Genomic DNA, 14,091 nt, shown 5'->3' with positions numbered 1-14,091 from the left:
GCACCCCCCTTGTATAGTGTGAAAAAGCCCTAAAATGCTTGCTGATCCTACCCTGAAGGTCTTTGTTCAGGCACTTCCTACTATGAAGTGACAACTGTCTTCTAATTTGGTCACCCTGTCATATGCACTCTAGGCTGTGGCTGCTGGTCCAGAACAATGATGCGAGAGTGAGTGCATAGAGATCTACACTGGTCAGCTATATGTTATGACCACTGACAGGTAGAAAGAAGATTTCATTACAATGGCATCTGAAAAATTGTTGGGATATATTAGGCAGCAAGTGAACATGTTGTCCATGAAGCTGATGTGGTGAAAGCAGAAAAGAAAAGGGCATTGCAGTTTGTTGTGTATGGGGCTGTGAAGCCCATGGTGACCCATGTCCACAGCCAAAAGCTTCTACAATGGTCACATGAACACCAGAACTGGAGTACGGAGCAATGGAAGAAGGTGGCCTGGTCTGATGAATCACGTTTTCTTTTACATCATGTGGATGGCCGGGTGCATGTGCGTCACTTACCTGGGGAAAAGATGGCACCAGGATGCGGTATAAGGCAAGTCGGCAGAGGCAGTGTTATGCTTTGGGCAATGTTCTGCTGGGAAACCTTGGGTCAGTGGCAGCCCCTATTCTATGCGCCGGCCCCTAATCTCCATGCAGGGCACCGGACGCATGGATTTCAATGGGTTTTTTCTTTTTTTTTTAGGAGCACATGATTAGAGTCTGAGGCTCTAATTGGCTTTGAAAAAGGGTGTGCTTGTTGCGCAGAGCCCAGCACCCGGAGCCCACCCAGTTGTGTGACATTAGCAAATGAATATTCGCTAATGCCTTCCTGCTTTCCTTAGGACTCCCGGACAGTCGGATCTCAGAACCCACTTCCTGTTCGGCCGGAAGGATAAGCAATGGGCCCAGCTCTTCCTTTGGCAAAATGGAGCGAAGAGCAGCGGGCAGAGGGGCAGCAACAACTGCTTTGAGGAGCCCTACCCCGCATCCAGCACCACCTCGTCATTGGAAGGTAAGGCCACAGATCACAGCCTTCTGGGGGGGGGGAGGGGGGTTTGCCGCCCTCCCAAAATATTGAGCACCAGCTGCCACTGCCTAGGGTCCTGCCATTTATGTGGATGTTACTTTGGTGTCCATGTCTCAATGGGCCAGGGCTGTTTTAACAAAAGGGGGCCATACTCAATATTAGGTGGGTGGCCATAATGTTATGGCTGATCGGTGTGTACATTATATTGTGAAAGGATTGTGGACACTTCAGCATCACACCTGAGTTTGTAGGACATCCCATTATAAACTATGGACATCAACATGGAGCTGTCCCCTGTCTTTGTGGCACTGGGCGCCTCCACTCTTCTGGGAAGGTGTTTCACAAGGTTTTGGAGTGCATCAGTAGGAATTTGTGCCCATCCAACCAAAAAGAGCCTTTGTGAGATCAGATACTCATGCTGGACCAGAAAACCCTTCTCTCAATTGGCATTCCATCCCAAAGGTGACCAATTAGGTCAGGGCTCTGTGCATGCCACTCAAGTTCCTCCACACCAAACATGCTAATCATGTCTTTGCGCTGTACGCAGGGACACAGTCATGGTGGACCCGGAAAGGTCCCTGAAATACTTGGTTGATTCTGCCTTGAAGGTCTTTGTTCAGGCACTTCCTGGAATGAAGTGACAACTGTCTTCTAATTTTGTCTCCCTGGCATACGCGCTCCTGGCTGTAGCTACTGGTCCATAACAATGATATGGGAGTGAGAGTATATAGATCTACACTATATGGCAAAAAGATTGTAGACACGTCACCATTACAAAAATACACAAATAGAGCTTTCTTTTGGTGGTATTTGATCACCTCTGCGGTTTTTATTTTTTGCGCTATAAACAAAAAAAGAGCAACAATTTTGAAAGAAAAAAAAAACGCAATATATTTTACTTTTTGCTATAATAAATATCCCCCAAAAATATATATATAAAAAAATATTTTTTTCCTCAGTTTAGGCCGATATGTATTCTTCTACATATTTTTGGTATAAAAAAAAAAAAACACGCAATAAGCGTATATTGATTGGTTTGTGCAAAAATTATAGCGTCTACTAAATAGAGGATCGTTTTATGGCATTTTTATTATTAATTTTTTTTTTTTACTAGTAATGGTGGCGATCTGTGATTTTTATAGGGACTGCGACATTATGGCGGACACGTCAGACAATTTTGACACATTTTTGGGACCACTGGCATTTATACATCGATCAGTGCTATAAAAATGCATTGATTACTGTAAAAATGTCACGGGCAGGGAAGGGGTTAACACTAGGGGGCGATCAAGGGGTTAATTGTGTTCCCTAGTGTGTGTTCTAACTGAAGGGGGATGTGGACTGTGCAGGGGAGATGACAGATCACTGTTCATACTCTGTATGAACAGGTGATCTGTCTGTTCTCCCCTCAGAGAACTGGAAACTGTGTGTTTACACACAGAGATCCCGGTTCTCCGTGTGCCCCGAACGATTGCGGGAGCGCGGTGGTGATCGCGACCGCCGGCCACTCGCATCTACCCCGTGGGCGAGCAGTGGCCAAGAAAGGAAGTGATGTAAGATAACGGCGATCCGCGCAGCCGAGCCATGTTGCCGCAGTACAACTGCAGCGGCTGGTCGGCAAGCGGTTAACCTGTACCAATAAAGTTATTAATTTTTATATATTGAAGTTGTTGATGCCCTTAAAAGTCCCATTTAGAGGTATTGTTTTTTGGTGTTCTAATCTCTCAATAGACATTCCATCCCAAAGGTGTCTAATATGGTCAGGGCTCTGAGCAGGCCACTCAAGTTTGTAGGCGGTGTGCAGTGTGTGTGGTGGCAATAATTCACACAGTTAGGTGCAATGTAAAACTTGTATTGAAGTAATACAGCAACAGTTCACAACAAACCCGGTGGGAAAGCTACCCAGCCGGGTACACTCACAGTTTCCAATAACGTGTGGAACCGGGTTTCAGCTGGACTGACAGTGTCTGTTGAGATGGAGCAGAATGTGGCCTGGCTCCTGGCTGTCCCATTAGGGTTGCCACCTGTCCTGGATTCACCCGGACAGTTCGGGTTTGGAATCATGCGTCTGAGTTTCAGACTGCCTGAAACCTGGACACATTATTCAGACTGGACTATGGCTTCCCAGTAGAGTTGCTGGCTGCAGTTGTCTAAGCTGCGTGTCTATTACACTCTCCTCCACACTGCTCAAAGCCAGCACTAACAATCTAACCCCCCCCCCAAAACACACACAGACAGGAGAGGAGAGAGGGCTCGATCTGCACCTCTTCCTCAGGCCTGTACCCCTCTGTGTCTGCCCACACTCCATTCCCCGGCGCTGTGCCTCAGAAAAGGAAAGTGGGGGCCGGAATTTTGAAGTCTAGCAGCCTCAGAAACATCTGGATGAGAGATCCTGACTGCCAGGGGTTAAGTGAGCTCACCATCCATCCCTGTCTGTAACTGAAGTCTCCCCCCTTCTCTCTCCTGCCTCTGAATGAGTACACTAACGTAAATCGGGGTTCTCAGAGCACCCCTTACATCAGAGTTCCCCTTTACATCAGAGGCTACAGTGTTCCCCCTTACATCAGAGTTCCCCTTTACATCAGAGTCCTCTCCACACATCAGAGTTCTCACTGTTCCCCCTTAAATCAGGGTTCCCAGAGCATCAATTACATCAGAGTCTTCAGAGTCCTCCCTTACAGTGTAAGGGATTTCTGCGGATTCAGATGTAAAAGGGGAACTCTGCGGATTCAGATGTAAAAGGGGAACTCTGTGGACTCGGATGTAAAAGTGGAACGCTTGTTATTAACTTCATATGGTTAGAAATGTTATCTAATAGCAAAATATATGTATAGTTTATACTGTAAAAAAAAAAAAAATTGCTGTGCGCCGCTGAAGTGTTCGGGTTTGACTTGAAGAAAAGGTGGCAACCCTTTGTCCCATGCCCAATCGGGAACGTGTCCAGAAGTGATGCGACCCTATGCTTTCTCTAGTCATCAGGAACCTTTTCCTAGCACTAGTACTGTCCCTCAGTCTGGGCACCTGTCCCTACTCTAGCAACTTGCCTAAATGCATGCCAAGCCTGGGAACCAGGGCCTTAATTAGGTTCTGAAAAGAAAAAAGAAATTGCGCTTGGTGCTCAATGTAAATAATAAAAAACTGAAATGAAGAACCGTAAAGGAAATCCTGCGGCTAAAACACAATAACCCCAATACAAGGGCACATGGAATAAACAATATAAAGAACAGTGTAGCGCTGGACTAATAAAGAAAACACATATATTGGTATATGCAAATATGTCAGGACCCACAGAATTATCATGGGTCAGTAAATAATATAAAACAATAAATCAGCGTGGCACTAATTTGAAGTAATAAAGTGCACATATATGTGATAAGGACGATAAATAATATAAAACAATAAATCAGTGTGGCACTAGTTTAAAGTGATAAGGTGCACATATATGTAATAAGAACACATATGAACTATTCATCCAAAACTATCATAAATCAATGTGAAAATCTTATAAGTGGTGATCTTTATACATGTGAGTCCATACCCTAAAGGGTGTATACAAAGAAAATACAAAAAATAAAGTTCATAAGTGTGAGTCCATACCCTAAAGGGTGTATACAAAGAAAATACAAAAAATAAAAAATAAAGTTCATAAGTGTCTCCAGTGAAAAAATTAATCCAAAAAAAACAGAAAGAGCTATTGCAGAGTTCAGGGTTGCATGATCCACCTCTAGTGCAGCCCACCACCAGATGGTAAAATTAAAGGCTTACCAGAAAGCCTGCGACCACCCTTGCTCAGGGGGGTCAAAACAGGCTTAGTAGTGGATGTATCCGAGGATGATGTGTTCCCTGGACTGTTCTCCCGCTCTCCTCACCAAGCAAATGGTCCTCAGCAACGGGGACTCCAGTATGGAAGAGATGCTCCCATGGATTCCTTTAATGCTCATCGATTGTATCGCAGTTGGATATCCAAGCCGTACTTCACAGACACTATCTCTGCATGTGTCCTGCACTATGCCTGGGATGATTGAATCCTCTCCCTAAAAACCAGCAGTTTTAGGCATTATATTTTTATGATACAACGGCTACAATTGCGGACACTAACCGAATCAAAACTACAGCCCAAAATCATCAACTGATCCAAAGGACATCTCAGCAGACTGAATCTGGAAATCCATCCAGGACATACAGAGACCTGTAACTGTGATACAATCGATGAGCATTAAAGGAATCCATGGGAGCATCTCTTCCATACTGGAGTCCCCGTTGCTGAGGACCATTTGCTTGGTGAGGAGAGCGGGAGAACAGTCCAGGGAACACATCATCCTCGGATACATCCACTACTAAACCTGTTTTGACCCCCCTGAGCAAGGGTGGTCGCAGGCTTTCTGGTATGCCTTTAATTTTACCATCTGGTGGCAGGCTGCATTAAAGGTGGATCATGCAACCCTGAACTCTGCAATAGCTCTTTCTGTTTTTTTTGGATTAATTTTTTCACTGGAGACACTTATGAACTTTATTTTTTATTTTTTGTATTTTCTTTGTATACACCCTTTAGGGTATGGACTCACAGTTATGAACTTTATTTTTTGTATTTTCTTTGTATACACCCTTTAGGGTATGGACTCACATGTATAAAGATCACCACTTATACGATTTTCACATTGATTTATGATAGTTTTGGATGAATAGTTCATATGTGTTCTTATTACATATATGTGCACCTTATCACTTTAAACTAGTGCCACACTGATTTATTGTTTTATATTATTTATCGTCCTTATCACATATATGTGCACTTTATTACTTCAAATTAGTGCCACGCTGATTTATTGTTTTATATTATTTATCGTCCTTATCACATATATGTGCACTTTATTACTTCAAATCAGTGCCACACTGATTTATTGTTTTATATTATTTACTGACCCATGATAATTCTGTGGGTCCTGACATATTTGCATATACCAATATATGTGTTTTCTTTATTAGTCCAGCGCTACACTGTTTTTTATATTCTTAATTAGGTTCTGCCTGACCCAAGCTGGCCGAGAGAGTCATAGGGGGTGGCAGCTTCCAATTGGATTGCTTCCCCAGTGACCCAGGAAACCATAGAGGAACGGTGTTCCTCTTGAGTTCCTCTCCAGCTACATGGCCGCTGCGTCTGAGCGCCACCTTCTGTAGAGAAATGAGACTGCACCTTCCTACAAGTTCCTCCACACCAAACATGCCAATCATGTCTTTATGAACTTCATGTTGTACTCAGGGACACAGTCAAGCTGGAACATGGCTGGGCCTTCCTTAAACCGTTTCCAAAGGTTGGAATGAAAAATTTGTCTAAGGGCTCATTCATACTGCGTGTTCTCTAATTACTCTGTTTTAGCATCTCAGCAGTACTCAGTTTTGCCAGGGTCAGTGCAATATGTGCTTATTTTACTGATTTTTTTTTGACACTTTATTCATCCATGTTTCTGCAGCATGCAGAAAAATGCAGTGGTGTGAACAGGGCACATAGAAAACAATTGTTTGTTTTCTGTGCCCTTGCAGTGTCTTATTCAGTGCCGAAAAATGCCAGTTCCAGCATGAGTGAACAAATTTAAAAGACTTTAAAAGACTTTGTATTAATAAAAGCACCCTTTACTGGTAACATCCAAGCTCATTTATTTATTGGGGATGGGGCCATACAGTGCACGGTAAGGACACAGTCAATAAAAAACTGTACCAAACACACACTTTATTGAATGTATGAGGGTGGAGTTTAGCTGAATAGGGTTTAAAAATCCACTGATGTGATCTAATAAAAGAGCAGGATTTTTTTTCTTTAAATATGGAGCTGCTACATAAAACATCACAACTGTACCCCACAAATAGCTGACTGAGCAGTTTGTGGTCATTCATCTTTGCACAACACCCAAAGCAGTCACAACCTTGTCCATTTACACAAGGGACACTGCTGTTTTGGGTGTTCCAGACCCCTTTAGGGTATTCCCACTTCTACCATTTCCTTCTTTCTCCATAAAATTAATTACAAATCAAACAGGGACAGTGAGATCCCCTTGTATTGGCCACTGCAGGTGTACTGCCCCACAGAAGAGTACAAAGATCTTACAGCCCGAGTTCCCGAGAGATGCTAGAAACTGCTGAGATATCTATTTTGGGTGGAATGACCCTTTAAAAACGAGTGCAGTGGAAAATGTGTTGTTCACAGCTGCCCTTGTGTAGTAAAAATCTTTGATACATGCAAAATGTATTATTAGGCTGCCTGCACAGAGTGCACAGCTTGCAGGAAGGGCGAACATTGCAGCCCCTTGCTAAACCACAACTGACCAATAGATGGCAGCAGGCGGCTACAAATCCACTTTTTTTTTTACACTCAGAATCCCATCAACCCTTTTTAAGAACTGGACCATATTGTACCGCTGGTGTTCTATCGGATAGTGCCCGCTATCGAGAAGTGCCCGGGATGTGATGGCAGATTATTAAATGATGGCGAGTGCTGCAAAAGACATCTTTTACTGCTATTCTTCCTGGACGCGATGTGTTTAGTCAACTGAAGGGTGGGTTTTTCTATCAGAAAAAGATGTCTTTTGCAGCACTGGCCATCATTTAATAATCCGCCCCCATCATGTACAAATCTGCCCCTCACCGACATGAACACTCCTTGGCAGCGAGAGGCGCAAACTGACACAAAAATGTCTTCCGTTGGCTATTGTGCACAGGCGCCATCTCGCCGTCACAACAGCTGATGTTGTACTGATCCCTACGGCGCATGCGCTGTTTGTTGTGTTGTGCCGTTCCCTACAGTGCATGCGCCGTTCATCCCGGGCACTTCTTGATAGCGTGCACCGGCTGTCATAAAAATGAAAAAAAGAAGAAGAATTAGCTGGTGCGAATCTGATGGAAGGTTTGTACATTTCTATGTTGCACAGTGTGAAGGGAAACCTGTGGTGAGACATGTACAGGGGTTGAACTTCTAAATACTAACTGCCTTCTTGTCATTTTGATACTGTGCCTTTGAAACTTTCTGAATCAACAAAATAGATCAAGTATGCAGCCAGTGAAGTCAGAAGGCTTGATCTGCGTACTTGCTCTGGCTCGAAAATATACCAAAGGCACTGGATGACAATGATGACCATGTAACTAGCAATCTAACCACTGATAAAAGTATTTATATAGTGCCATTAATTGGTTAAAGTGCACCTGTTCATATTTCTTCTTAACAGGTATGCTAAAGCTTAAATAATTGTTCAATTTATGGAATAATGTACATTTTTCTTGCAGTAAATAAAAGTGCTGATCCTGAGATCCATTATGTGAGCTAATTCTATATGTCTCTCATATATTCTTCTCTTGAATACATGACCTAAACCTAGGTAATGATCACCAGGAGCACTGTGGGACTTTCACGCTATTAGAGACCACAGAGCGCACATGTCGTCAATCAGACAAATCCTATCTGATAAATTTGCATAGATAAGAGGATCAGCAAGATCTACTATACAGTAGATATGAGCTTGGACATCCTCCAAACCCCTCACTAGCCAAACTCTAAATTTGCGCTCTTTTTTTCTACTCCAATGAGCTGCGGCGTGGAAATTCCCACTCTACAGCCCCTTCTTTGTTTCTGTGAGCTGCAGGGTGGGAATGAGCCAGACCCGCTGCTCATTGGAGTAAAAAAAGAGCGCAAATTTAGAGTTTGGCTAGAGATGAGTTTGGTGGACACCCAAGCTCCTCTCTTCTCAATAGACTGAACATGCAAATCGACAGCTGCCAAGGTATTCTAGGGGTTGTAGTCCTTCCCCAGTTGTTGGCCTGGAGAATTCCTGATTTTCCTTCCATATGTGTTTGTTCCATACCTAAACAAATTCATCTTTATTTCACATATTAGTCACCTAGCAATGGTTTAGTTCAAATTAGAATATGGTGTGGGCCTTAGTCCATATGCCTTTTCAATGAGATATTGCTGAATTTATTTTTATGCAGTCCCTTTTTAGAGCCTTATAAAGAAAATGTTCCACTATAACTTGCATAGATGTCACCTGTCCCAGATTCGTAGGGACTGTCCCGATGATACTGTGTCCGAGGTTACATGCCATGATCACAGTGCCAGCCTTATTTGAGTTACTAAGCATGGGCCGTAATTCAAAAAAAGGGTATCAGCTGAGGGATGGGTGTCAGTGAGTGGACGGCCACCGCATAATTAAGGGCAGGCCTGTCTGAAAAGTGGGTGTGATCTGGGCGGGGCTGGACTGCCCAGGTGGTGAGTAAACCAAATGTAGTCCAGGAACCGGGACGAAGATTTTGGTAAATACAGACTTTTACAACTGACCACACCTAAATAAGAATAAAGAGCCATGATTTTCTTTGTAGTGCTTAGCTTCCAGTATAATCTTTTCTCGCCAGATAATAAATAGAACAACCCTCTGAATAAAATCGTGCACACAGCATGAGACCTCTCAAAAAAGTATTGATTTTAATAGACCTACTGCCCCATAATAACAAGGCAGAGTATTCTAATGTGTTTAAGCTGAAAAAGCCTTACTTATAGCTCAAAAGCCTTTATGGCTGAAACAAGTCACTGCCTTGTTTTTTTATGAACGTGTATGTCTAATAATTAATACAGATTCAAAAGGACTAGGTATTTCCTATCACTTTCTAAAGAATAGGAAATAAATACTGCCGAACTCTTCAAGATGACCAAAATACTGCAACAGTCACATTGAGACAGATCAATCCCCGATCTGATCTGAGAAAAAAAAAGTCCAAATATCTTCAGTCAGTGCTTCTTGAGAGCATTAATCGCTCCTCTTACTTCGTCTTGTGGCTTCTTAATCCAGAGCAAAAGACATTCATTGCTTGCTACAGGCATCCGTTGTTCTGATATAAAAAAAGAAAAACTGCACTAACCAAAAACTAACTAATTTGCTCCAGCCTGCACACCCCCCCCCCCCCGGTCACCAGCTCACTCACCCTGTGCTGCCCCTGGACTGACATGCGGTGGCTTCCCCCCTCAGTCTCCTCCATGTCCTGGCTCCATCGGTTTGGCTTCCCATGTCTCCTCGGCATCACGGTGGCGACGTCTCCTCCCTCCTCATAGGCCAATAGGATGGCTTCTCCTTTCGACCAAATCGGGAAACGGGCCTCACGACTGGCTTCTTGATTGGCCAAGAGAAGAATAAGTGTGATAATAGTGAATATGCATTCGCTATTGTCACACAACTGGGTGGGCTCAGGGTGCAGTGCTCTGCACCCCAAGTCCTCCCTTTTTTGAAGCCTATTAGAGCCTCTGGCTCTAATCACGTGCTTAAAAAAAACACCCCCCCCCATTGGAAAGCATGCGTCCGGTGCCCTGCATATAGATTAGGGGGCCGGATGTATGAATAGGGGGAGAGCAGCAGAGATTTTCAGCATATCTGCGTAGACATTATGAGATTAGGGAGGAAAAGGACTTTGTTCGGTGTGCGCATATGTGCATATATTTACTTCATATTTCCTTCATATTTGCTTTATATTTGCTTCACTTACAAACACCCGCACATGAGCAGATCTGCTGCAGGGCTCTGCAAGGTTTTGAAAGAGAGGCAGAGCACTTTGGCACATCTGCACATGTACCGGGCTATCAAAGATGGCAGCACTAATAAAGGGGGGCGGGGGCCAGCAGTAATGGGACTAAAGTTCTTCTTTAAATCCACCTATTATTGCAAGGGGCAGTCTATAACTAGTTCACTATATACTGTATGAATGCACTTATGCAGCCAGCTTGACTGAATAGATGGTAAAGAATAAGTTCACCTTTACGGAAAACATAATAAATGCACATATCTTAGCAGAAAAAAAATGTGTATTTATTATTCTTTCCCGCAGGTGCCTGGAAAGCATTTCACCCTCGATCAGCAGATCACGGATGCAATGTGGGCTCCTGCAGGACATCAGTGGACTACGAGAGTGCTCATTAGCGCCCCAACAGTGGTGGCAGACAGTACTTGTAGTTTATTACTTAACTGGAATCTGAATGAATGCTGGATCTGTGCGGGTGAAGCCCCACACAGCCGCGCTGTTTTTAAAAGTGACAGTAGGTGCGGTGAGAAGAACCCCCACCTGCTGTCACAGGGTGGGGGTTTTAGGGGGAGAGGGGTGAAAAGCTGGAACATGCTACACATTCCACCCTAAAAATGGGGGAAACATTTAGCATGTACCAAAGGTAAAATTCGCCTTTAACCATTTACCACAATACTGGGCACTTTCACCCCCTTCCTGCCCAGGCCAATTTTCACCTTTCCGCGCTGTCACACTTTGAATGACAATTGCGCGGTCATGCAACATTGTACCCATATAAAATTTTTAGAATTTTGTTCACACAAATAGAGCTTTCTTTTAGTGGTATTTAATCACCACTAGTTTTTTTTTTTCCTTTTTTGCTAAATAAACAAAAAAAGGCTAAAAATGTTGGGGGGAAAATTGTTTTTTCTTCGTTTCTGTTATAAAATTTTGTGAATTAATATTTGTTCTTCATATGACGGCCACTCAGAACGGTAAAGCTATTATATTAACTCCTTCCCGCCCGGCTTATAGCAGAATGACGGCCGGGCGGAAAGGTGTTAATATAATAGTAACTATGTGTAGGACCATCCTCTGCCCCCAAGCTTCCACTGCCCACTGCCAAGGTGTCAGGCCAAGAAAAGCTGCCTGCTCCAAGTATATCGGAACAAACACGTACTAACCAATGTCTCACACATTCTTTAAAGTGTACCTAAATCCAAACCCCAAAAATGTATATATTGCAGATTACTAGTCCTTTATGTAGTAGCTGAATTTGTTTTCTTTTTTTTTTTCACCTGGTAATCCTGCAAATATCACACTTCCTGTCCCTCTATGTCATTCCCCAATGTATCTGTAGAGGGAGCCATGGTTGTCACCCCAGGCTACTTTCCTGTCAGTATAGCTTACTCTCCATTACATGGGGCAATCCAATTGGTAGTTTACAGAAGATGGCTAGAAAAGAAGATATTTTTTGGTGTAGATCACAGGAAGTGCCATTTCTAACAAGATCACAGGAATTTTTTATATTTATGTCAAACGTACTTGACATAAATAAAAAAAAAAAAAAAAAAAAGAAAACTATTGCAGCCCCCTCATCTGTAAGCAGCTGCAACATATTGCATTCTTGTTCTTGGGTTTACTTATCCTTTAACCACTTCAGCCCCGCAAGGATTTATCCCCTTAATGACCAGGCCATTTTTTGCGATACGGCTCCTGCGTTACTTTAACTGACAACTGCGTGGGCGTGCGACGCTGTACACAAATAAAATTGATGCTGGTTTTTTCCCACAAATAGAGCTTTCTTCTGGTGGTATTTGATCACCTCAGCGGTTTTTATTTTTTGCGCTATAAACAAAAAAAGAGCAATAATTTTGTAAAAAAAACAATATTTTTAACTTTTTGCTATAATACATATCCAATAAAAAAAATGTAAAAAAAACTAATTTATTCCTCAGTTTAGGCCCATATGTATTCTGCTACATATTTTTGGTAAAAAAAAAACAAAAAAAACGCAATAAGTGTATATTGATTTGTTTGCGCAAAAGTTATAGCGTATACAAAATAGGGGATAGATTTATGGCATTTTATTATTATTATTTTTTTTTTTTACTAGTAATGGCGGTGATCAGCGATCTTTAGTGGGACTGCATCGTTGCAACGGACACATCTGACACTTTTTTGGGACCAGTGACATTATTAAAGTGATCAGAGCTAAAAATATGCACTGATCAGAGAAGGGGTTAACGCTGGGGGGGGGGGGGGGGGGCGATCAAGGGGTTAAGTGTGTCCTAGGGAGGTGCTTTCTAACTGTGGGGGGAATGTACTGACTGGGAGTACAGAGAGATCACTGATCACTGGGAACAGACAATCTCACTGTACTCTCCTGTCAGAAGAGGGATCTGCTTTGTTTACATAGACAGTACCCTGTTCTGCCTCTCTGAGAAACGATTGCGGGTGGCCGGTGAACATTGCGGCTGATGGACCCACGCACCAACTCTCCCCGCCATGCGGCAGTGTATCGTGCACAAAATGATGTACGGGGATGTCGTTTTGCGCAATAGGGCCACCCTGCCGCAGTATATATGCGGTGGGCGGTCCTTAAGTGGTTAAAGTGATATCAAAGGCTTACTTTAAAAAAAAAAAAAAAAACATGTCATACTCCCCTGCTCTGTGAAATGGTTTTGGGGGAGCTGCTGCACAGAGAAGTCTTTTTACCTTCATGTATAGAATGCATGAAGGTAAATACCTTGAGCCATTAGAACCACTTTAAAGAATACGTAAAAACCCAACATTTCATATTCTTGATATGTCTTGTATGAAAAGTATCCTGTTCTCTTTGTATTGCTTCCTTTGTGTGAAATCCCTGGTGTTCCTGCCACTTCCTCTGCTTTCTTATTAAAAACTGACAACCCTAGGCATGAGAGCACAACATGGTCAGTTCCCTAGCTATGCTGAGAACTTAGCCTGCTCTCCTCCAATGATCAGACTTGTGCTGACACGCCATCCCTGCACAGCTATTCACTGGGAAGATCAGTGTGCTGCTGTTTCTCCTCCTCCAGCTCTCTGAGAACAGAGATTATGTGATCACTTATAATAAAAATGGGAGAAAATGTATTTATAATGTTTTTTAAAGATGTATACACAAATGTTTTGCCTTTTGTTTATATTTTAAATTAAATGGGTTGTTTTACAAGGTGAGGGTATACATATACTTTAACTTTATTCTACGAAGCCACACTGGCGAGTCCCCTAGATTCCCACAATGAAAAGCACTCTATGAATGGAGGAGTTGGACCTTTTATTCATCCGATCATCCTCCATTGATAGAGCATTTTCATTCTGATAATCATTAATTGTATAAAGGGGATAGAGGGTAAAAAAGGCTGGCATAATAAGCACTTTTGACCAATGCCTGTGACAGGTCCAGCCACTCATATTAACCCCCCCATCATTGGAAGATCACAGCTATTGGGGTATCTGGGGAGGGGACTATAGAATTCAATGAACATGGCAGCCACCAATATAAGGGACA

At 42.9% G+C, this 14,091-nt stretch overlaps 1 protein-coding gene across 7 annotated transcripts in view; it reads right to left on the bottom strand.

The window, feature by feature from the left end:
• The window catches only part of KCNT1 (potassium sodium-activated channel subfamily T member 1), a 587,173-nt gene that overhangs the window by 165,649 nt on the left and 407,433 nt on the right, over window positions 1–14,091 (bottom strand). The window lies entirely within an intron of this gene.

This window comes from Aquarana catesbeiana, linkage group LG09 (assembly GCF_042186555.1).
Source record: "Aquarana catesbeiana isolate 2022-GZ linkage group LG09, ASM4218655v1, whole genome shotgun sequence".
Taxonomy (NCBI): Eukaryota; Metazoa; Chordata; class Amphibia; order Anura; family Ranidae; genus Aquarana; species Aquarana catesbeiana.
Note: the sequence above shows the minus strand (reverse complement) of the source record. Positions and strands in the feature narration are given on the sequence as shown.